Genomic DNA, 21,168 nt, shown 5'->3' with positions numbered 1-21,168 from the left:
TTACTCGAGGAGGCCGAAGCCTGCATATACGATAACAGTAGTTGCCAAGTCCTCAGAGGCAAAATGACTGGAGCGTATATGGCGGCTTATAGCGAGGAATGCGGATTCGTGCCCTGGGAACGCAACATCCCGAAACTCACTCTCCCACACAACAACCAAATGGTGGTCGTAGCTCAGTGTACCAGGATTATGCTAGAGGACAAAATCCTAGCAAAAGCGGAAACCATTAACGCTACCTGGAATAGCTGGACGATGCCCACCATCGCTTGGGTGAACGGGGTACCTGGATGTGGGAAGACAACCTGGGTGGTAAATAACTTCGATGTGAGCAAAGACACCATTATCACCACGACAACTGAGGCGGCCGTCGATATACGAAACAGGCTAGCGCATAGGATCGGGGACATGGTTAGAACTAGGGTACGTACGATGGCATCAGTCCTAGTAAACGGCTTTAGAGAACATGTCGGATGCCAACGCCTGATAATTGACGAGGCCCTGATGAACCATTTCGGGGCAATCGTAATTGCCGCCCGCCTGTCCCGTGCCAGTGATATTGCTCTAATCGGAGACATCAACCAGCTACCGTACATAGACAGAGAGAACCTATTCGAACTAAGGTACAGTCGCCCAACACTGGTAGCAAACATCACCCAGGAGCTGTTGTGCTCATACAGAAACCCCATGGATGTTGCATACGCCCTAAGAGAAGTATACTCAGGCATATACGCAGCCACAACGCGTATCCAATCCCTGCAGCTGAAAAGGTTTACAGACGCAGCAATTCCAAAATCCCAAACCAACACTCTATTCCTGACGCATACACAGCAAGAAAAAGAGACCCTGACCAGCCAAGGGTTTGGAGAAGGAACGGGATCACGCGTCTTAACCATACACGAAGCACAGGGATTGACGTACGAATCCGTCATTATCATAAAAACAAAAGATAAAATAAAGTTGCACGATAGCATACCTCACGCAGTAGTGGCGCTGTCGAGGCACACCTCCGCCTGCACCTACTATGCGGATGACACCGAGGACGCTATCGGCAACCTCGCTAAAACGGCAATAACAGCACCGAAGAAACGGATCCTCGAGTACAACCTAAAGATGGCAATAAAAAATCGGGACAAAGAGGTCGTTGCCCAGCAATCAAGGCTTTTGGCAACGCAAAATGGAGCGGAATAGGAGAATTTTGATTTTAATTTTATATTGACGGCCAAACCGTATGTATGCATGTATTTTATAGTTTTGTTATGTATAGTATATAGCATGTATTGTATAGTTTTTATATGTAGGTATTGTATAGTATATCATGAATTAATATTATCTGTATAAGAACTAACCAATAAAATTAAGATAGTTTTAAGAACACTGTCACACATTAACACAAGGCAAAACAACAGCGATGACAAAAGGAGTGTGTGGCCACTGACAGGCGTCTGTTAAGTTCTCTGAAGACAGCTGACACTGGCCCTACCCTTCAAATGTTTGTTGCCATTATAATTGTAAGTGTGACTGTGTGAAACAAAGAAAAAAAAAAAAAGAAAAAAAAAAAAAAAAAAAAACAAGTAATGCACAACTGGGGGTTTTTAGTCGGTTAAAGGCCGACACTACCTGGGTCCCCTTCCCAGGTGTCTGTGTAGATTTTCCTCCAGGAGTGCAAAAAAAAAAAAAAAAAAATTATTAATAATATATAGGTATATATATATAAAAGATAAAATATATATATTATAAGCTTCCACATTGAGTAGTGAGTAGTTAAAAGATGAAGACAAAAAACAACCAAACTCTCACAATATATTGATCTCTCAAAAAGGCACGGACATAAAGTCTGTGGAGTGCACAGGGGTATAATCGTGACAGTTCTGACATTGCGAAAAAGAGACGCTTAGCTACATTAAGCGTAAGAAAGAAACGTTATGCTGTAAATGTTTTTTGTCCTTTTTGCTGTGGCGCCTGTTTACGTCAGTTCTCTTTGCCAAACAATGAAACAAATGAAAAATCTTTGCCAAACAAAGGCTGACAGTTACAACAAAATTTTCTAAATGCTATTTATTTTTGATTTGCTAGTGATTTGTGGGTGTTTATTAAGTTTATTAGACTATTATCATCACTTAACGAGTGTGTGACATGGGTGGGTGGATTTTGTTCGGTTGTATACAGCACATTGAACGAAAACACGATGGAATGATGGATGAGATATATTTTCACATGTAAGTAGATACTATCAAGTTTAACAAGCTTACATTCATCATAGTACTATCTATTGGCTCGATTTTAATATAAAACGATACTAATTTTAATACTGTAAGGTCTTTTAGTATCAGTTTTAAGTAAAAATTACGAGGTACCATATCATAACAAATCACATGGTGTTGCAAGTTATTGAAAATTTATTTTACCCACAAATATTATAGTATGCAAAGAAAATACTAGAAATTGTAACGGACTCGGGTTGGGTTTACAAATGGGGCGCACGAATTCGGTTTTTGTGAAGATTGTATTTTGTAGAAGTCATTCTCCTCTTTCAAATGAGGTGCCTCTCATTGTGAGGAAACGTTCGTTTCGTTTTTTTCTTCTATGTGTGATTTCTTCTGTATAATATAAAGTTTATTGTATTGATACGAAATGCGTGTTTTCTTTAAAAAAAAACCCCATCACATATTTGGCCCACGATTATAATGCTCATGCTCATCCATTTATCTCTGCTTCATAGGTTTCTGACAGAAAAAAAAATATCAAGAAAATGGATAGACATTACCGGTCGCACAAATTAAGAACCAAAGAAACATACAAAAATTGTGTTCGGACATTTTGAAGAGGATTGTTTCGATTGGACGAAGACAATGAATCATACAATCCACTCAGTTTGTGTATATTAAATAATTATATTGAAATCAAATAAGTATGAGTAAAGTTTTTTTTCTTATATCGTCGGTTGACAGGAAAAACTCACTAAGGCTGATTTTTGAATATTCAGATAAATGTTATCTGGGTAATACAAACATTGAGAAACATTGAGACGCAACAGCATCAAAATTATTTCCCAGCAAAACTTTTATCTGGCTATTGAAAAATTAGCCTTTATTGTCTTTTTCCTATCAACCGACGATATACTCAAGTTTTGTTTTTGTTATTATGATAAGTTAAATTTCCCCATATTTAGGTTTAATTTTTTTGTCGGCAACATCTATGGTTTGAGTGAGAAAGAGAATAGTGCACACGGCGATTGCCAGTCTAGAGGTAGTAGGTCTATGGTGGAGTGATAATAAAATCTTTAAAAAAAAAAAAAATCGATTGACTTACTTATCTCGAGGGTGGTACAACCCTAAATATTTCCTTCTTCCGGTATGTCGGGCTTCCTACAGGAACCGGATATCAAGTTTATACAAAAATGCCGCCAAAAAAACTAAAATATTTAAATATCGATATATAATAAAAGAATATATAAATATATAATAAAAGAGATCGTACAATTTGATTTGATATAAAATAAAATATTCGTTATTCGTCGTCTATCTATCTATCTATGTACTAAATACCAATCTAAATAACTAATAAATAATAAATAACCCTATAAATTGTTAATCTAATACTTATGTACTTACTTAATTTGTTTCCGTAATATGTACCTAATGTTGTCTGTAAGAGAGCTCTTAGAGAAATTCAAGTCTATAAATATGTTTTTATAACGTTTCATTTAGTTTTATGTGGTTTTGGTACTTAAATTAATATTGTAAGTATTCTAGAAATACAATACCAAAAGGAACCGCTAGACGCCCTATACTCTCAACAAAAATATACAATCACAAGTAAACTCAACATTCCATGAACTAACTAGTGCTTAAGTTTACGTTTGTTTCATCACAAGTGCCATACGACACGACGATCCTATGTCTTTATTGATAAGGGTTATAAACCTGATACCATACCGATAGTGGACCGACGCTGCTACGGTGAATGTGATGTGATCACCGCGTAAAGTTGTAAACTCGTAAAGGCGGTTAGTTGACTAGCAGTAGTGTAGTCGGACGGTCGTTGTATCTTGTGTGAGTGAGTTCAGTGATCCCGAGTACCGTGCGCGTGAGTGAACCGGTAAGTTATGTTGTTTACTATTCACCCACGGGAAGACATAGAAATACCATGACATCCTGTTTTAGCTTCTCGAGTCTCGTATGTCTTGTGGGAGTTGTGGGACAAACAGATGAATCATGCACTCTTTAACATTCATGGAAACTGTAATTCGTACCTATAGTACCTAGCCACTAGAGTAATTAACAATCAGAATGATTATTAGACATAGGTAGATGGGAGAGCATATTAGCTAATTGATCGTTTAATTTAATTATACCGGTTGAAAAAGGTAGTTGTATATACCGGGTGTCTATTGTGAATGTTGATTTCTCTGTGACTTCATCTACGATAGTTCCAAGCGGAAAGTTATAGAACAGGTAATATCAAAATAGGCGTTGGTGGTTAAGGTACAATCAAGGTGAACTAGAGTGTAAAATTTTGGGAGTGATGTGACAGTGATAACCTTTTATCAGCGATGATATCATACCCACCTACCTGCTGTGAAGAAGGAAAGTTTGTTATCGTGTAATGACACATTTATTTACATACGCTATAAATAATTATGTGTGGTATTTATCGAACAAAAAAGTTATCTACCAAGGGGGATCGACATACCTACCTATTAACTATTTCTGTAAGTGCACAAACTTTACTACGTTAGGGCTTAAACACGCGTTAAATAACTAGGTTATTGATACCTGTTACAAAACCTGCTATAAATTCTTGACGATTAGCTAATTCGATGAGCAAATATCAATGAGGTCATGGTTCCTAATAGGGCGTGATAATAAACGTAGTAAGGTATGTGTTGGCTGTATCTGTGTCGCTAGACCTTGGCTATCCATCCACGCCTACATAGTATTTCGTCATAAGAAATCTAAAGCCGTGTGTAATAAAACTAATAAATGAACTCGGTACAGTCTGAGGCAAAGAAAACTGACCCCTCTCAGAGTGACAATGCCACCTGAGAACGACATTAAACTTTGACTCAGATAACATCTTCACCAGCAGAGCTTTTCTGTTTCTGACAGTTCATTCATCATTAATCAATCATCAACCCATAATTTGTCGACACACGGCACACGGCTGCAAATCTATAAGTAGGTAGTATAGTCTAATGTCCGTCCCCCAAAAGACAAACCACTGCAGGCACTGCAGCCTACCTGTCTAAAGTCCGTCCAGCAGAGGAGGGCATCCCACGCTTCGTTTTACTGTTCGTGGTCTCTTGAGAGCTCGTAATTGTCCTACTTACCACACTACAAATAACTACAGCGATCTAGTAAAACCTAGTGCTTATGCACTGACTCGACCTAGACCGGATTCGTGCAGTGCATCCAAAACAACGCCTACGGCATTGTATGCGTATGCGCGTAGACGGGAAACATTGGCCTGGCATACTTTACTTACAAACTACTTACAGTTTTCGCGTTCAAATATACTTAACTCTCAGACGTTATTAGAATACAAAATTAACTAAGTACCTATAATTACACAAAAATCAGTGATTGTCATAACCATGACCAAGTAGAAACATGGAATTAAGGAAGTGAGCATCAAAGTAAGTTGTTTATATAAGCACAAATAAAAAGGTCAGTGACCTAGCTACGGGTCACGAATCCCATAGTATTTCTATATCGGGACCCGTTACGATCACGAGCCCATGCTTTCCGGCCGTTCCCACTCAAACTTGACGGATAAAGAGCTATTTTTGAGGAAGAAACGTATATATTTTTCTATTTAACCTGGTAAGTATGGAAGAATCATGGCCGGATAAAATTGGTCTTCATTATTAATGTTACAATTATTAAATGTAATAAGTAGTAACCTAATATTCAAAATGTAAAACTATTTATTAGACTGACTGACTTAGTTCGTTCGTATCTACAGTATGCAGTAGTAGTACCTAGTAGTAATAGACAGGCACTTACTTAGTAGTTGAACTCGGACTTATAGAATTATAGACAATAATATATACTTATATTTATAGAACTATCTATAGCTAATCTTATCACATCCGCAATCCATAATCGCTCATCAAATTCCAGAGAATCAGCTCGGTAGGCACCTTCCAGTATACCTATACTATTACCTACTTTTATTGTATTTATCACAGTATCATACCTCGTGTTTAAAAATTACATGATTACACCTACTATGTAACTACCGGAATAAACTCATAACTACTTTTCTAACGATACCTAACCAGGAACATTTAACCACTTACCGAAAAAATCTAACATCAGGCCAAATCAAGGACCTAACTCTACGTTACACTTGGAAATAAATTATATCTAGTAGGTACTTACTGTTTATTTTTAAGTTTTATTTTTTACTTACCTATGTTGTTCTGTTTTGGTGCAAATAAAGAGTATTGTATTGTTAACAGGCAGATATTTTCTGTTATTCCACCTTACGTAAAATGTTATCAATCGCGCTAAATTCCCTCTTCAATCTCATTTCAGACAAAATCCAAGATGGCGAACGTGTTGTTCTCGATCATCTGGCTGATCATCCTCATCTTCATCGCGTTCTGGATCGCGGGCATCGCCGCCGGCTTCTACATCCTCATCCTGCCCTTCACCGTCTGCATAGAGCCTCTATCGGTAAATATGTTGACAATAGAATAACGAGTACAGTAAGAGGCAGAGAAACCTGACCCCGCTCAGAAGCATTCTTAATGAGACGAGGGTCAGGTTTCTCTCCACCGTGCTAGTACTATTACTCGTTATTCTATGATACAGAGGTACTTAAGTACTTACCTACTTACTTATTTTTAACCCCCCTGACGAAAAAATATGTGTGTTATAAGTTTAACGTGTTTGTTTATGCGTGTATCTGTCTGTGGTAGCGTAGCTCCCAAAAGGTTGAACCGGTTATCGTTTTGTTTTTCTTAGCTACCTACTTACGTGTAGATTAAGTAGGTATACAGGTACTTGGTCAGTCACCAAAAAGCCTTTCACTGAAACACCAGTGTCGTTTCCTTTGAGCTAAACAAAGGCTCCATTAGCTGAGTGGACACCTTTTGCGTCTGATATTACCGCTTTGTCACGAAATTTCCGAAATGGTTGCAGGGTGGGGTGAGCCATTAGGTACTCATCATCATTAAACCCGTCGCGCAATCAATAATACTATGATATATAGGTCATTATAGGTATAGGTATACACTACGTAATGTAGATACCTCTAGGTATTCAGGTCTAGAAATGGATGATAGTCGTTTAATGATAACGATGATCGTTGATCTGTCGTTGGTTGATTTATTAATGATACCTACCTAGTTACAATTTTTGCCATTTATGTGATTCCTATGTAATATGTAATATGATAAACAAATAAACAGTATATGGTAAAAAAACAACCTTTTTCTTTTCTATTTCCAGGGTCTCACGGATTTCTTGCTACAAGTGGTGCAGTTCCCCAAGTACTGCGCCGAGGCAATGATGGAAGGACGAGGATTTTAATTTAATAATCTAGTCAATAATAGTGTTAACTTTATTATATCGTATTTAAATAAGTACACGCACAGTATCAAAGTAACTAGGGGTGCCATTTATAATGGTCCCGGGTTTTAAGATACGTGGAGCATTCCGTCGACAGTACAATAATGTTTGACTTTTTATCATCAACATTCTATTAAATGTTGTTAGATTATAAAGTTTATTTATACTTAATAACTACTTACTTAATATATACCTAGTTTACAAATAAATAAAAAGGTATTTTATTAAAATCTAGTTCTTCATCGGTGTTATGACGAATAGGTACTTATGACGACTGGATGCGCAGGGGTTTTGTCTGACTTCTCCCGATGTGTTACCGCTGTCCAATCATGTTGAGACAGATATTTTTTAGAATATTAACGGCTTGTACGTTGTACCTACCAAGTAGGCGGTTTCCAACCAATGCATCAATATCGTAAAAAGAAGGGTGTCATTCTATCAGTGAGCTTGTCGAAACCGTCGACACACACGATTGATTATAATCAGTTTAGCACCATCGCCAGTACCTACTGTCCACTATCCACCTGAGAGGATATCTGGATATCTCAAGGACTTTGTATTGTATTATACAAAGTCCTTGGGATAGGGAACTAAAGAACCATCGAAACTTTCGATACTTCCCAAGGATACACTATTTCGATTCGAAACATGAACGAAACGGAAATAACAAGAAGAATCATAGAATAATATTGTTGTCCTAGAAGAATATCTATGGTAGCGAAGACATATTCTTTGTCACGTCACTCTGACAACATTCGGTAGAAAATTTTCCAATCTTTTAACGTTTTATAATATTGTTTTGGTTTATAAAGCAATCAAATATGTCTGAATCTAGCTTCATTTGGTCTATAATCTGGCTGTGTGTGTTGGTATTAATTTCATTTTGGATCGCGGGGTTCGCAGCCCCCTGCTACATCATCCTATTGCCCTTCACCGTTTACATGACATCGCTAAAGGTAAATCAAACAAAATTACTTACTGACTTAATTATTAATTACAGAATTAATAAGCAAGTACTGCTGTTAAGCACCCCATTCACTTCACGCACCTCACCCGAGCCCCGAGCCGTACCATTCCGTGGACAAATCTGTCATCGCCCACACACTACACGAGCCCCTACTTGCTGTCCAGTCGATTGTGAACTTTGTAGAGCCTTGCACAATGAACATATTCGTACTTCTCTCGCTGCGCTCTGCGAGCCCAGAGACGGCAAGCGGGGCGCGCCGAGTCGCGAGCCGCACCTACCTACCCATTCATAGACCACACGCTGATTATCGCCAGCGACAAATACGAGGATTGGCGCGCCGGTGAATGGGGGCCTTTACCTATGTATGAGATATCCCTGCACCTCTAGGTACTATCGAACAAAAAAGTGTGGACCCCCTTAAGGATCATTTTCCTTTGCAGGCATCAGCCATCAATGACTCGCTCTTGACCAATGGGGTACAAGTTGACCAAAAGTTACTGTCTCTATTGCCACCAGATGTGTAAACACAAAACAACATTGCATTGTCTTAAAGGTGCGAAAGTCCGAAAGCAATAAATAATACAAAGGGAGAAATTTAAAATAATGGGTTTGGTTAAAAAGACAGGCAAAGGCAAATTTGGGATTGCAAAGGATTTGTTTTAAAAGTGGCAACTCACTTTTTTGTTCGATAGTACATACTAGGTACCTACAGGGTTTATTAGTGTTTGTAGGTTGGTAAGGCACTTCTAACTACTTATATTTATTTCACTCAGCAGTTCCAAAAGCCGAGGATAAGTACCTAACTACTTTTATATTTATTACCTATATTATTAATTTCAGGATACAACGGACTTCTTGAAAAAAGCAATGGAATTTCCAAAATATTGTGCCCAACAGATGAAAGCCGGCAAATCATTGTCATAGCGACACGAGCTGCTTCTGAAGCAGCTTTCCAATGTCCGTTCATTTACTCGTTGGTACCAAAGGTACTAGTCAATAATAATGAAAGCATAATACCTGTGCTTAAAAGTAAATAAATGAAATATTTTCAAGTTTTGCATTTTATTGGGAAGATTTTCGACAAGTAGGTACTAGGAATTTAAATGATTTAGGGAAAAAGTTACTTAATTTGATTTTCAATAGCACTTTGGATTTTCAGGGTTTCCCTACGTACACATTCCCATTAACTCTGTTTACCAGCTATCATCATATTAGTACAATGTAGTGGAAACTGGACACCCTTAAACAAGACAAACACGACAGGCTGAAAAAAAGACATTTTTTATTTGGTAGTTTCCTATTAACTACTTGTATACGAGAACTTTACTTAAAAGTGAGGTAGGTAGGATGTATGTTGTATACGTACAATCATTAATTTACAAACGTTGTGTAGGTAGGTACAAGCAGCTGGTCTATCACTACATAATCCGTTATATATTTAAAAGAGATATGAACGAGAAAGCATTAAAGGTATGTATTATATGTCTTTAGATTGGATAAACTTGTAAGTAATCATTATTAGTTACTTAGGTTATACACTAGGTATAATTTAGTTTTTTTTGGTAATCAGTACAAAAGTTATTCATTTGCTTACCGATAAGGATGGTATAAAAGCTGTATAAGGTAACAGTACCACATAAACGATAGCAGCAACAATCCCAATCCAAAACCCAATTAATATCAGTATGAGAAACCAAAGGAACGACCAAAGTATAGATTCCATAATATTTATAAAATATAACTTTCCGAATGATTTAACTCGTGTACCTAGTCAGTGTAACTCGAATAAACTGAATGTATACTTAGATTATAATTTCTTTATAATTTTCAATTCAGTTTTACGTCATATTTATTGTTTCATAGTTTAGTACCTAACCTAAAATGTTGAATTGAATATGAAATAAGACGATTTCGTTTAGTCATTTTGAGTGATTGATCGAGAATCGAGAGGAGTAGTCCATAGAGGAAGTTCAACACTATCACTAGAGTGGTCTATGTCAGGTTTTCGTTGCTCAAAACAAGGAACGTTCAGCTAGGCTAGCTTGAGTTATTATTCCGAGCTAAGGAACAGAAGAAAGAAAGAGACACTTTATTATGGTATAGTGCCACAAACTTATCTGTTCCGGTGACAGCTCAAATAAATCTCTAATATTTCTTAATTCTATAAGATTTTAAGTTTGCTCGTATTGTTATTTCGCTCTTGCGGTGTTAATAAACCCATCTAATGTTTTAAAATATACAATTCATTAGTAAGTAATGAGATATGGATCAATTTAGTTCGCTGTCACCGGAACAGATAAGTTTGTGGCACTATACCTATAATTTTTATTCCGCGGAATTCTGACATTTCATTAGTGATACCACTAAAAAAGCTCTTCACCGAAAAAAGGTTAAATTTGGATCCATTTAAGGGCAATATTTTTTTATGTTTTCATAGAAAAACATAAATCTAAATATTTACTTGCTCAAGTGAAGTAGGTAATACAAAAATAACAAATATTTCAATACTAGCCGTTGCCACGAGCTTCGCTTCACCTTAATTAGTTATCCCGTGGGAATTCCGCGATAAAAAGGCTACTCTGTCAGCTAACTCCATTCCAAATTTCATTAAAATCGATTCAGTTGTTTTGACATGAAGAAGTAACAAAGGTACACACATACACACAAACTTTCGCATTTATAATATTAAGTAAAATCACGACTCACGACCATTGTATCGAATTAATATTAAATACTTTATTTTATTCTTTAGCATGGCATCACTTGCTACTAAATTCAGGGATAACAAACCTTTTTAATCGATTTCAAATAAATGATTCTCAATTCGGTAAGTACATAATATGTTCGGTATATAGGTACCTATGTAAGATTATTGGAACTGCACCATATTAGCATATGACAATCCATTAAGCCTAATAAACAAATATGAAAAAATTTATTGTATAAGTATGTTTATATGGTATGTATGTTTGTCCACGAATATCTCGGAAACGATTGATCCGATTGTTACTATTCTTTTTTAGAGTTCCGTACCTGAAAAGGAAAAAAGGAACCCTTATTGTTGTCCGTCTGTCTGTCACCACCCTTTTTCTCAGAAACGGTTAAAGATATCAAGCTAATATTTCATAAGCTGTTGCCCGCGAGCTTCGCTTCTCCTTAAAATTATTTTGCCGTGGACGACTCCCGAACTACCTACCCAATAACATGCCATGGTGGTATTAAATTAGATGAAAGTTGACAAATAAGTACGAAGATACTTGACTAAAAATGATTTTCATGACTTCATTGAGCAAAGACTTGTATGTATAGCAATGGCAGAATAGTAATTTATAAATGTTTAATTTCAAGCATCTAACTTATGCAGTTTTGGTTTTTTTTCATACTACTTATTTTTTTTCACTTTAACTCCCATTTTTCAAAACAAAACCATAACTTTACTAAGGTGTGCAGACATGTTAGATTGAAAACATCTAGGTATCTTGCAATATCCTATTGTAACTAAGCTTTACGGCTGTTTTAACAGCATACAGATTTCATCACGCACGTGGAATAGCACGCCATTTTCCCGCATCTCGTGTGCATATTCCACGCGTTACAATGAATACTTGTATGAACGCGTGCGGGGAAATCCTGCGTGCGTGATCAAATCCGCATGCTGTTAAAACAGCCTAAGTTAATGCCGAATTTCAACCGCTAACTCCGGTTTTTGTGGGAAAATATGGTACCTAAGCTACGTCCCTTCCAAATTTCAAGTGCCTACGCTACGTTTAGCCTGTGCGTGTCAGTCATGGGACTCATGGGAATTCCGTATAGAAAATCTCTGCACATTTTTCCTATAACACCTACGTAATAAGTTTTATGGTTTTATCTTCAAAAATGACGCATAAGAACAACCAAATGACAATGAATGAAACCTCGTATTGAAAAGTACAGTCGTTTATTGGGTTATTTTCGAGGACCTTACAAACTTACTGCAAATACATATAAACTATAAGTACATTAGCTAAAATCAAACCATACCGCGATCTATATCCGATCCGACAACGCCATCTAGGAGCGGACATAGCTACTATATAAATTAAACTTTTAAAACTCCCATAAAACTTTCAACCCCTATGGCCCTATATTACACCCCCACACTGGGTTTTTTTAATGTAGTGCCTAAATACAAAATATAATGTTTTTATCTTCAAAAATGACGAACTTTATACAAAATATGAACCCCTATTCTATCCACTCACAGATCGAAGTTTCAAAAACGCTAGAACAAAATGTTTAATTATTGCTCATCAAGTGCTTAAATATAAAGTTTATTTAAAAAAAGATCTACCCCGGCCGGGAATCGAACCCGGGACCTTCGGCATAGCAGTCAGGGTCACTAACCACTACGCCAGATTTTTATCTTTTTAAATTAAGTATTCGATACAACTTTTAACCCCCCCTTTTAACCCCTTACAACCTCCGTTTCGCAATAAAAAGTAGCCTATGTTCTTTCTCAGGGTCTAGACCATATGTATACCAAATTTCATTCAAATCCGTTCAGTAGTTTTGGCGTGAAAGAGTAACAGACAGACAGACAGTTCCGGATATAACCAACAGATGGCACTAAAAGCGCAATACAGAGAGCTTGTATGGAACCGAGGCCAATTAATATGAAGATCCTACATCGCGGTATTAAAGTTTTTCAGTTGTCTGAAATAAATACAAAACCTAATATTTTAAATCTAATCTATTCTATAGTAGGAGAGTCAGACAGTGAGTTTCGCATTTATAATATTAGTTAGGATTAGTTAGGATTAGGATTAGGATTAGGATAGAGATAGATGTACATAATGATGAAATTAAAAGGAAAAATATCTCAGGTAAGTAGACTTGTACGGAACCCTCAGTGCGCGAGTCCAACTGGCACTTGGCCGGTTTCTTATCGTTGACCTTTCGCGTTGTGATAGTTTGTTGATTTTTATATACGTTATGGAGCTACAACCTGGCCCTTCCCAGGAAGCAGCCCCATCTGACAGAGCACAAGAGTCAGACTTTCTCTCTCCCAGAAAGAAGCATCCTCGTGGTTCTTTTGCGCCTAACGTAAAGACCATCATTCTAACCCCCTTATTCATAGAAAAGTTACAAGACGTTTTAACTAATAAACTGTTTTGTCCCTCTGTTTCAAAGAACAAATTGTTCTTTGTCGGAGAGGGACAAAACAGTTTATTTGTTAAAACGTTCTGTAACTTCTCTATGAATAAGGGGGACTGTCAATCATTTATTCAAGGTTATAATATAAATTAACATTTAACTAATGAAGCCTAACCTAATTGTAAATAAAATTATGAAAACTGAACTAAAAGATAAAATTTTACAAATTTCGCCTCAAACTTAGTCTAACTAGTCGAAGATGCCGCCTCGTATCGTTCCTGGCTCGAAAGTGCCCAACAAGCCAGCCGCATTACCGCGCTGTATCGCCAACGAAATGCGCTGAACCAGGAACGACCCAGAGCGAGCATCATGACCTTTTTCCTTCAGGCGCTTGCCAAGCTCTCTGATGAAGCATAACGCCTCTGTTCCCCAGGAACCTGCTGCTTCGACAGCAAAGGGCAAAAAGCTGTAAGAGGCTTTCAAATTGGAGTACTTTAAATGCTTTGCCCCTGCAGCTGTCTCGGCAGCAGCTCCTCCAGCACGAATTGTGTTGCCGAGATGAGCGGCGGCATAGGTACCTACACATGTGGCGTCCCAAACCAGACATTGGCCCCTCTTCCAAGGAATTAGTGTAAGGCCATCAGGGCGCTTCCCGTCGGTCCGAAACAAACCAGGAGGTTCAAGGACGCACGGGATGTTAGCTGACACCAAAGCTCTGCGTATTATGTCGTTGAGGGCACTATGACGGGGCAACCTCCCGGCACACCTCGTGCAGCTGAGAGCGTGGTGGCCGTCTGCCTCTACCATCACCCCGCAGATGCACTTGTGTGGGACACAGACGTCGCAGCCAAGTCGCAATGCTACTGCAATGCGTAAACTGTCGTTGTCCAAATATGTGCCAAGCTGGGGCGAAGGCAGTGCATGCAACCAGGCTCCCGCTTCCGGTCTCGTAACCGCCTTAATCCGTGCAAGGTGGGCCCCCGAGGAGTTTGCCATAATATCAGCAACGAGAGCCTTACACTGAATTTCATCCCATTCTTTCTGTATGTTCGGTTTGACAACATTCTGGTTCGGATGCCTGCTAGCCCACTCTGTCAACCCTACATCTACGAACGGAACCGTAAATCCATCACCATTAATTGAGAGTGTTTGAGTGACTAGATTTACGACATAAGGGGGTAAATATTTAAAAATATAATTTAGAAAATTGACCGGATACAACTGATGTTCAGACTCGTATTGAAAAAAGTACCCAGCCAAAAAAAGGTTTGTGATCTCTGACATGTCAAAAATTGAAAACTGTCAGAATTCCGTGAGATTAAGGCCTAATTTCACACCATTCGGTTAGGTTAAAAATACCTTGGTTTGGTTACATTTTGGACCGTTAAAGTTAGTGAGTGTCCCACCATGCTAAATCACGGGGTTAACTCCCTTGATCGGGTGATAAACTTGATTGCTGCTGTGGGGTTCCGCTAAGACTTGGTTAAGACCGGTAACCAGGCAACGGGTTGTTTACTTGTCACTCATTCTGTCAAGATTCAAGATGGAAAAATGAACAGAGCCTTTGATAAACAATATACGAACTAGATGTTGTGTGACATAAAAAATAAAAAATTTAATGTTCTAACCTAATTTGGAACCACAATATAGAAACACAATTGACAACATTTCAAATAAAATGCTCACTGATTTTATTTTACTTTCGAAGAGATATCACAAATTTAGATGACCCGTATTTTTTTATTTCTTCATATTTCTATGTTTTAATATATTTTTTTAATTTCAAAGTTCAAAATATTTTTAGTATGAGTGACGTCACGTCGAGGCTTTGGATAAAAATATTTTCGTTGCCTGCCTAACCTAAAAAAAAAAGTTGGATGACATTAACTTGACATGAACAAGGACCAATCAACTTCAACTTCAACTTTATTTTGTGGCAAGGACCAATCACGAACTTCCGTCATTGACAAGGACACATAAAAGTGACAGACATTTGAGTGATGTTTGTCATTGTCATTGTCAAAGTGACATAACATGTTTTTTTTTGTTCATGTTTTAGAAGTAAAAGCGCGTTTAATTATTATGCCACATCGTGATGTCACGAATGATAAATTAGATATTTATGTTTTTCTCTGAAATAAATCAATAGAAAAATCGGAAACATTTTTTTTTGTGAATATTAGAGCCATATCTCTAAATGGTTTTCGAATTTCAACTGTATAAAATTTTGAAATGTTGTCAATTGATGGCCCTACCTGGAAATCGAACCCGGGATCCCTGGGTGATGGAGCTGAGCTTCTACCACTAGACCACAGAAGTAGATATAAGAAGTTAAACCTAATGACTTAATGTCTCTCTCTCTCTCTCTCTCAGCCTTCCGTAGTCCACTGTTGGACATAGGCCTCTCCTAACGATCGCCACCCCAAACGGTCACCCGCCATCTGCATCCAGCGGCTTCCCGCTACCTTCCGCAGATCATCAGACCAACGGGTTGGGGGGCGACCGACACGCCGTTTGCCGACACGGGGTCTCCACTCCAGAACCTTTCTACTCCAGCGGTCGTCGGCTCTGCGGGCTACGTGGCCAGCCCATTGCCACTTCAGCGTGCTAATCCTTTTGGCTATGTCGGTAACTTTAGTTCTCCTGCGGATTTCTTCATTACGAATCCTATCTCGCAGGGACACGCCTAACATAGCCCTTTCCATAGCACGCTGAGCAACTCTGAGCTTGTGGATAAGCCCTTTGGTGAAGCACCACGTCTCGGCTCCGTAAGTCATCACTGGCAACACGCACTGATTGAAAACTTTTGTTTTCAGACACTGAGGTATGTTTTCAGTGAAGATGTGTCGTAATTTCCCGAACGCTGCCCATCCGAGTTGGATTCTACGAGCTACCTCTTTATCGAAGTTGGATTTACCTAATCGGATCACTTGTCCTAGGTAGGGATACTGATCAACAACTTCGATGGTGACACCTCCTACAGTTACGGGCGATGATGAAACATGTTCGTTCGACATGACCTTTGTCTTGTCCATGTTCATTTTCAGCCCAACTTGTTTAGAGGCATCATTGAGGTCTGTGAGCATTTCGCCTAACTCCTCCAGCGTTTCCGCCATAATAACTATGTCATCAGCAAATCGTAGATGAGAGATATATTCGCCATTGACGTTAATGCCCAGTCTTTTCCACTCTACAAGCTTAAAAACATCTTCCAGTGCACAGGTGAACAGTTTCGGAGAAATAACATCTCCCTGTCTCACGCCCCTTTGCAACTGGATCGGTTTTGTGCTATGTTCGTGTAATCGAACTGACATTGTGGCAGCATTGTACATACATCTCAACACCTCGATATAGCGATAGTCTATATGGCACCGCTGAAGGGATTGAAGCATCGCCCAGAGCTCAATAGAATCAAAGGCTTTCTCATAGTCCACAAACGCTAGACATAAAGGTAGATTATACTCCTCGGTCTTCTGTATAACCTGCCGAAGCGTGTGTATGTGATCTATGGTACTATAGCCTTTTCGGAACCCGGCTTGTTCGGGTGGCTGGAAGTCGTCGAGTCTTTGCTCGAGACGATTCGTAATAACTCTCGAAAACAGCTTGTACACATGGCTCAGAAGTGCAATGGGTCTATAATTCTTCAATAGGGCTTTGTTGCCTTTCTTGAAGAACAAGGAGGCGGCGAGACGAAAGTGGGGTCACATGGATTTGGAGTCAGGAACCATCGTGGGCAAATGCTGGCTGACTTCTTGGAGAAGGAGGGCCTCTATATGATGAACTCCTTCTACAAGAAGAAGCCACAAAGGAAGTGGACGTGGATTAGCCCCGATGGGAAGACTAAAAACGAGATCGACTTCATATTGACGGATAAGAAGCACATATTCAATGATGTCTCAGTGATCAGTAGGGTTAAGACCGGCAGCGATCACCGACTCGTAAGAGGCACTTTGAATATAAACTGCAAAATAGAACGCTCCCGTCTAATGAAGTCCACGCTCCGTCCTACTCCTGCTCAAATCCAGGATCCCGAAAGCTTTCAGTCTGAGCTTTGCGACCGCCTGATATGTTTAGAGAATTGCGTTACAGTTGACGATTTAAATAATAGGTTTGTGGAAACTGTCCGAGAGGTAGGATCGAAATATTTTTCGTCCCGAACCAACCGAGGACCTCAAAAACTCTCAGATGGGACTCTGAGTCTCATAAGAGAACGGAGAGAAATGAGGTTGCAGTCTTCAGTTGATATGGTCGAATACAGACGTCTAAACAGACAGATCGCCAAAGCAAGACGTTGCGATATGAGACGCTACAATTGCAAGCGCATTCAAGACGCAATAGAGCAAAACAAGGGCTCCAAAGTCTTTGCTAGAGATCGATCTGTTCGGCAGACTCTGTTGACCCAACTGAAGACCGACACTGGCAACACCGTTTCATCAGTGCCCGAAATTCTGGGAGAAATTGAGAGATTCTACGGACAGTTATACACCACAACACAAAACCCTATTACCAGCGGTGCTCACGACAGCCGAGCGCCACTCACCCGACACTATACCGAAGATATTCCGGACGTCAGTCTAGACGAGATTAGTATGGCTCTCAAACAGCTAAAAAACAACAAAGCTCCGGGAGATGATGGAATAACGACAGAACTTCTGAAAGCCGGCGGTAGACCGATTTTAATAGCACTTCGGAGGCTGTTTAATTCCGTCATACTCGAAGGCACAAGCCCGGAGGCATGGAGCAGAAGTGTAATGACTTAATGAGAACTATTGAATTAAGTGAAAAATCTTCAAACAAAATATTTTAAAATAAGACCTTACTTAGAAATTGAGGTGTTATTTGTTGAGTCCTTTCTTTTGCACTGACACTCCATCTAGTTCGTTGTATTGTTTTTCAAAGGGCATGGCGTAATGATATTATTTTCAATGACGGATGTCAAAAAACAACCTCGATAGAAATAGTAACCATGGCAACCTCAAAACCAAAAAGTTTGGTTGTTTGAGGTTGTTTGATATTATAGAGACATAGACACCAATTTCAATGAATATGACAGAATATTGAATGAAGTGTGAGTGAATGATTCACATAATGCTTGATTTATGAATGGTCTATTAGATTTTCGTCATGGGACTCATCCAATTAACAAGGGTAATAATCCTTAAACGCGTCGTCAGCAAATCCGTTATTGTGACTGTAACTAACAGAATCATGAGAAACCAGGTCTAAAGATTAGAGATTACGTAGGCGCCTAATCTATGGTTTAGTTAGGCCAATGACGTAGGAATAAATCATAGACTAGAGTATTATAAATTTCCTTCGTCATTGGTTTAGGCAGGCTACCACAGAACAATATTGTCATGACAATTTTCGTGAAACTTGAACATTTGGTTTGCATCAGTTTGCATTTCGTAGTAAAAGGCAATAAGAAATCTAAGAGTGTTGATAATCTATTAAGTTCGGTACGAAACCAAATTAAATATTTAAAGTTCTCAAGATGGCGGAGTCCTCGTTCCTCTGGTCACTGATTTGGCTGGCTGTTCTCATCACAATCGCCTTCTGGGTGGCGGGGTTCGCGGCTCCGTGCTACATCATACTACTGCCGTTCACTGTTTATATACAATCTTTGGAGGTAATTCAAATAACTCTTAAGTAGGTACTTATGTATATAGTTACTAGGTAGGTACCTACAACAGCCAGTGATTGAACACCTGTTTTACCAAAGTGCCTAGGTAGGTACTTCAGTAATGTATAAATTATGCCTTCTAGAACTGTGAACTGTATTACGATATTTATGATGAGAAAAGAAATGACCTAAAATCCGTAATTTGTTAGGCTGTAAGTTTTTCTTTACAAACACTCACAGCTTATTCTGATTTTCTTACTCGGAGGAAACGGTATAACTTTACGGACCTAAGTATCGACCTACCGACCGACCTACTTACCCATGTAATGGAATGGTCAACTTACACCTTACGAGTGATAGACAGTAGGTACTTACATAAGTACCAACAAGATCACATTTTATAATAAACTTAAAAACTAATTTATTTGCTTTCAGTCTACCACAAAATTCTTACTAAAAGCAGTAGAATTTCCTTTCTACTGCGCAAAGATGATGAAGGCAGGAAAATCAATTGAATAACCGTTCTTTGACTGAATCGAACAGCAAGACGCGTCTCACCGTCTTGTCTTTCTGTTTCATTCAGTCAATATGGTTATGGTGCGTGGCCTGTAAATTTTGATTTATTTAACTAGTTTTAAGTGAGTGTTTTGTGTTGTTTTACATTAAAGTTTAAAGTTTTTTTCGATCCACTGGTTGTTTCTACTTGCTTACCTAACTATGTTTTATTTTTTTACTTTCTATGTGTCCTAGATTCAGTGTACACATAGCAGTTGTAATATTTAGTAAGTTAAGGTACATTATATGTGATTTCGTCCAAAATACGTATTAAAAATCGTGATGAAAATATGAATGAAATGCTTATAAATATTAGGTACCGATCGGAATAGTGAAAAGTTTTCATAATTTTCAGACAACGTACGTTTATTTAATTCTGTGGAGACCGACCTACTATTCGTTTGTTATTACATCAGCTGGGCCCATCCCAGGGTTTACCATCTGCCATCATAACCGTGCAATACAGTGGAAATTGCATACATTTGAAGAGAAAATTTAAACATGTCTGCGAACAAAAAAAACATTCATTTTGTTATACGTAGGTGGGTTGCCTTAAAAGTAATTTAAGTGCTTAGGTAAAGGTTGCGTTGTAATAGATATGATCCTTTGCGAGCGTTCTTGAAAAAATCTAATCCGATCTGCAGGGATCAACCATTGCATTAAACAGAATTAAATAGACTTAGGTATTTTTATCTGCTGCGGGCTGCTAACTACCAACTCTGTACTCATACCTACATCTATCCGAGTAGTAAGTATAACTGCAGTACCTACCTACAGAAATGTTCTTTACAAAATAACCATCAAACTTACCGCTAGGGCATCAGGTGCAAATGCTGAGTACGGCACTATGAGGACATACATAACTCCACCTATCAGTGCCACCCAGAACGCAACCAGAATTAGCATCAGGAACCAGAAGGTTGCCCAGATGATGCTGAAGGGGGTGCCCACCACCAATGTCATCTCTTTAGGTTAATACCTATTCATTCAATGTTAAGGGTTAAGGGTTCATATGGTTCATTTGTAGAGGAAATCAGATTACTTTCATAATTTAGAAAATATTTTTTTTGGTAATTTTGAATAATTTTGTATGAGTAGGTTATAAAATGATTTAGAAAGTTTTTGTTTAAAATAATAACAATATTATGACAGTTGTACTAAGATGAATCCAGATTATAATTTAACGAAGGACAAATTCCTTGAATTTAACTGATCAGCTTGTCATTGTTCTGAGACACATGCGCACAGCAGCCTCGTCAGAAGTACTCTCATGTTCCTTGGCCTCACCTCCACCAAAATGGTACAGTCAGCTG

The 21,168-nt window shown here is 38.5% G+C and overlaps 4 long non-coding RNA genes across 4 annotated transcripts; 2 read left to right on the top strand and 2 right to left on the bottom strand.

The window, feature by feature from the left end:
* The first annotated feature begins 7,545 nt into the window (after positions 1–7,545).
* On the top strand, positions 7,546–9,596 carry LOC105385831. The gene is made up of 2 exons (XR_007266364.1): positions 7,546–8,533; positions 9,385–9,596. It is a non-coding gene; the product is annotated as an uncharacterized LOC105385831 (long non-coding RNA).
* LOC119694118 lies at positions 9,590–10,531 on the bottom strand. The gene is made up of 2 exons (XR_005254771.2): positions 10,139–10,531; positions 9,590–9,808 (listed from the first exon to the last, which is right to left on the bottom strand). It is a non-coding gene; the product is annotated as an uncharacterized LOC119694118 (long non-coding RNA).
* Positions 10,532–19,006: 8,475 nt separating this feature from the next.
* On the top strand, positions 19,007–19,989 carry LOC125488635. Its single transcript, XR_007266365.1, has 2 exons — positions 19,007–19,306; positions 19,736–19,989. It is a non-coding gene; the product is annotated as an uncharacterized LOC125488635 (long non-coding RNA).
* A 214-nt stretch (positions 19,990–20,203) lies between these two features.
* Positions 20,204–21,075, bottom strand: LOC125488636. Its single transcript, XR_007266366.1, has 2 exons — positions 20,666–21,075; positions 20,204–20,360 (listed from the first exon to the last, which is right to left on the bottom strand). It is a non-coding gene; the product is annotated as an uncharacterized LOC125488636 (long non-coding RNA).
* Between the last annotated feature and the right edge of the window lie 93 nt (positions 21,076–21,168).

Source organism: Plutella xylostella, chromosome 6, assembly GCF_932276165.1.
Source record: "Plutella xylostella chromosome 6, ilPluXylo3.1, whole genome shotgun sequence".
NCBI lineage: Eukaryota > Metazoa > Arthropoda > Insecta > Lepidoptera > Plutellidae > Plutella > Plutella xylostella.
Note: the sequence above shows the minus strand (reverse complement) of the source record. Positions and strands in the feature narration are given on the sequence as shown.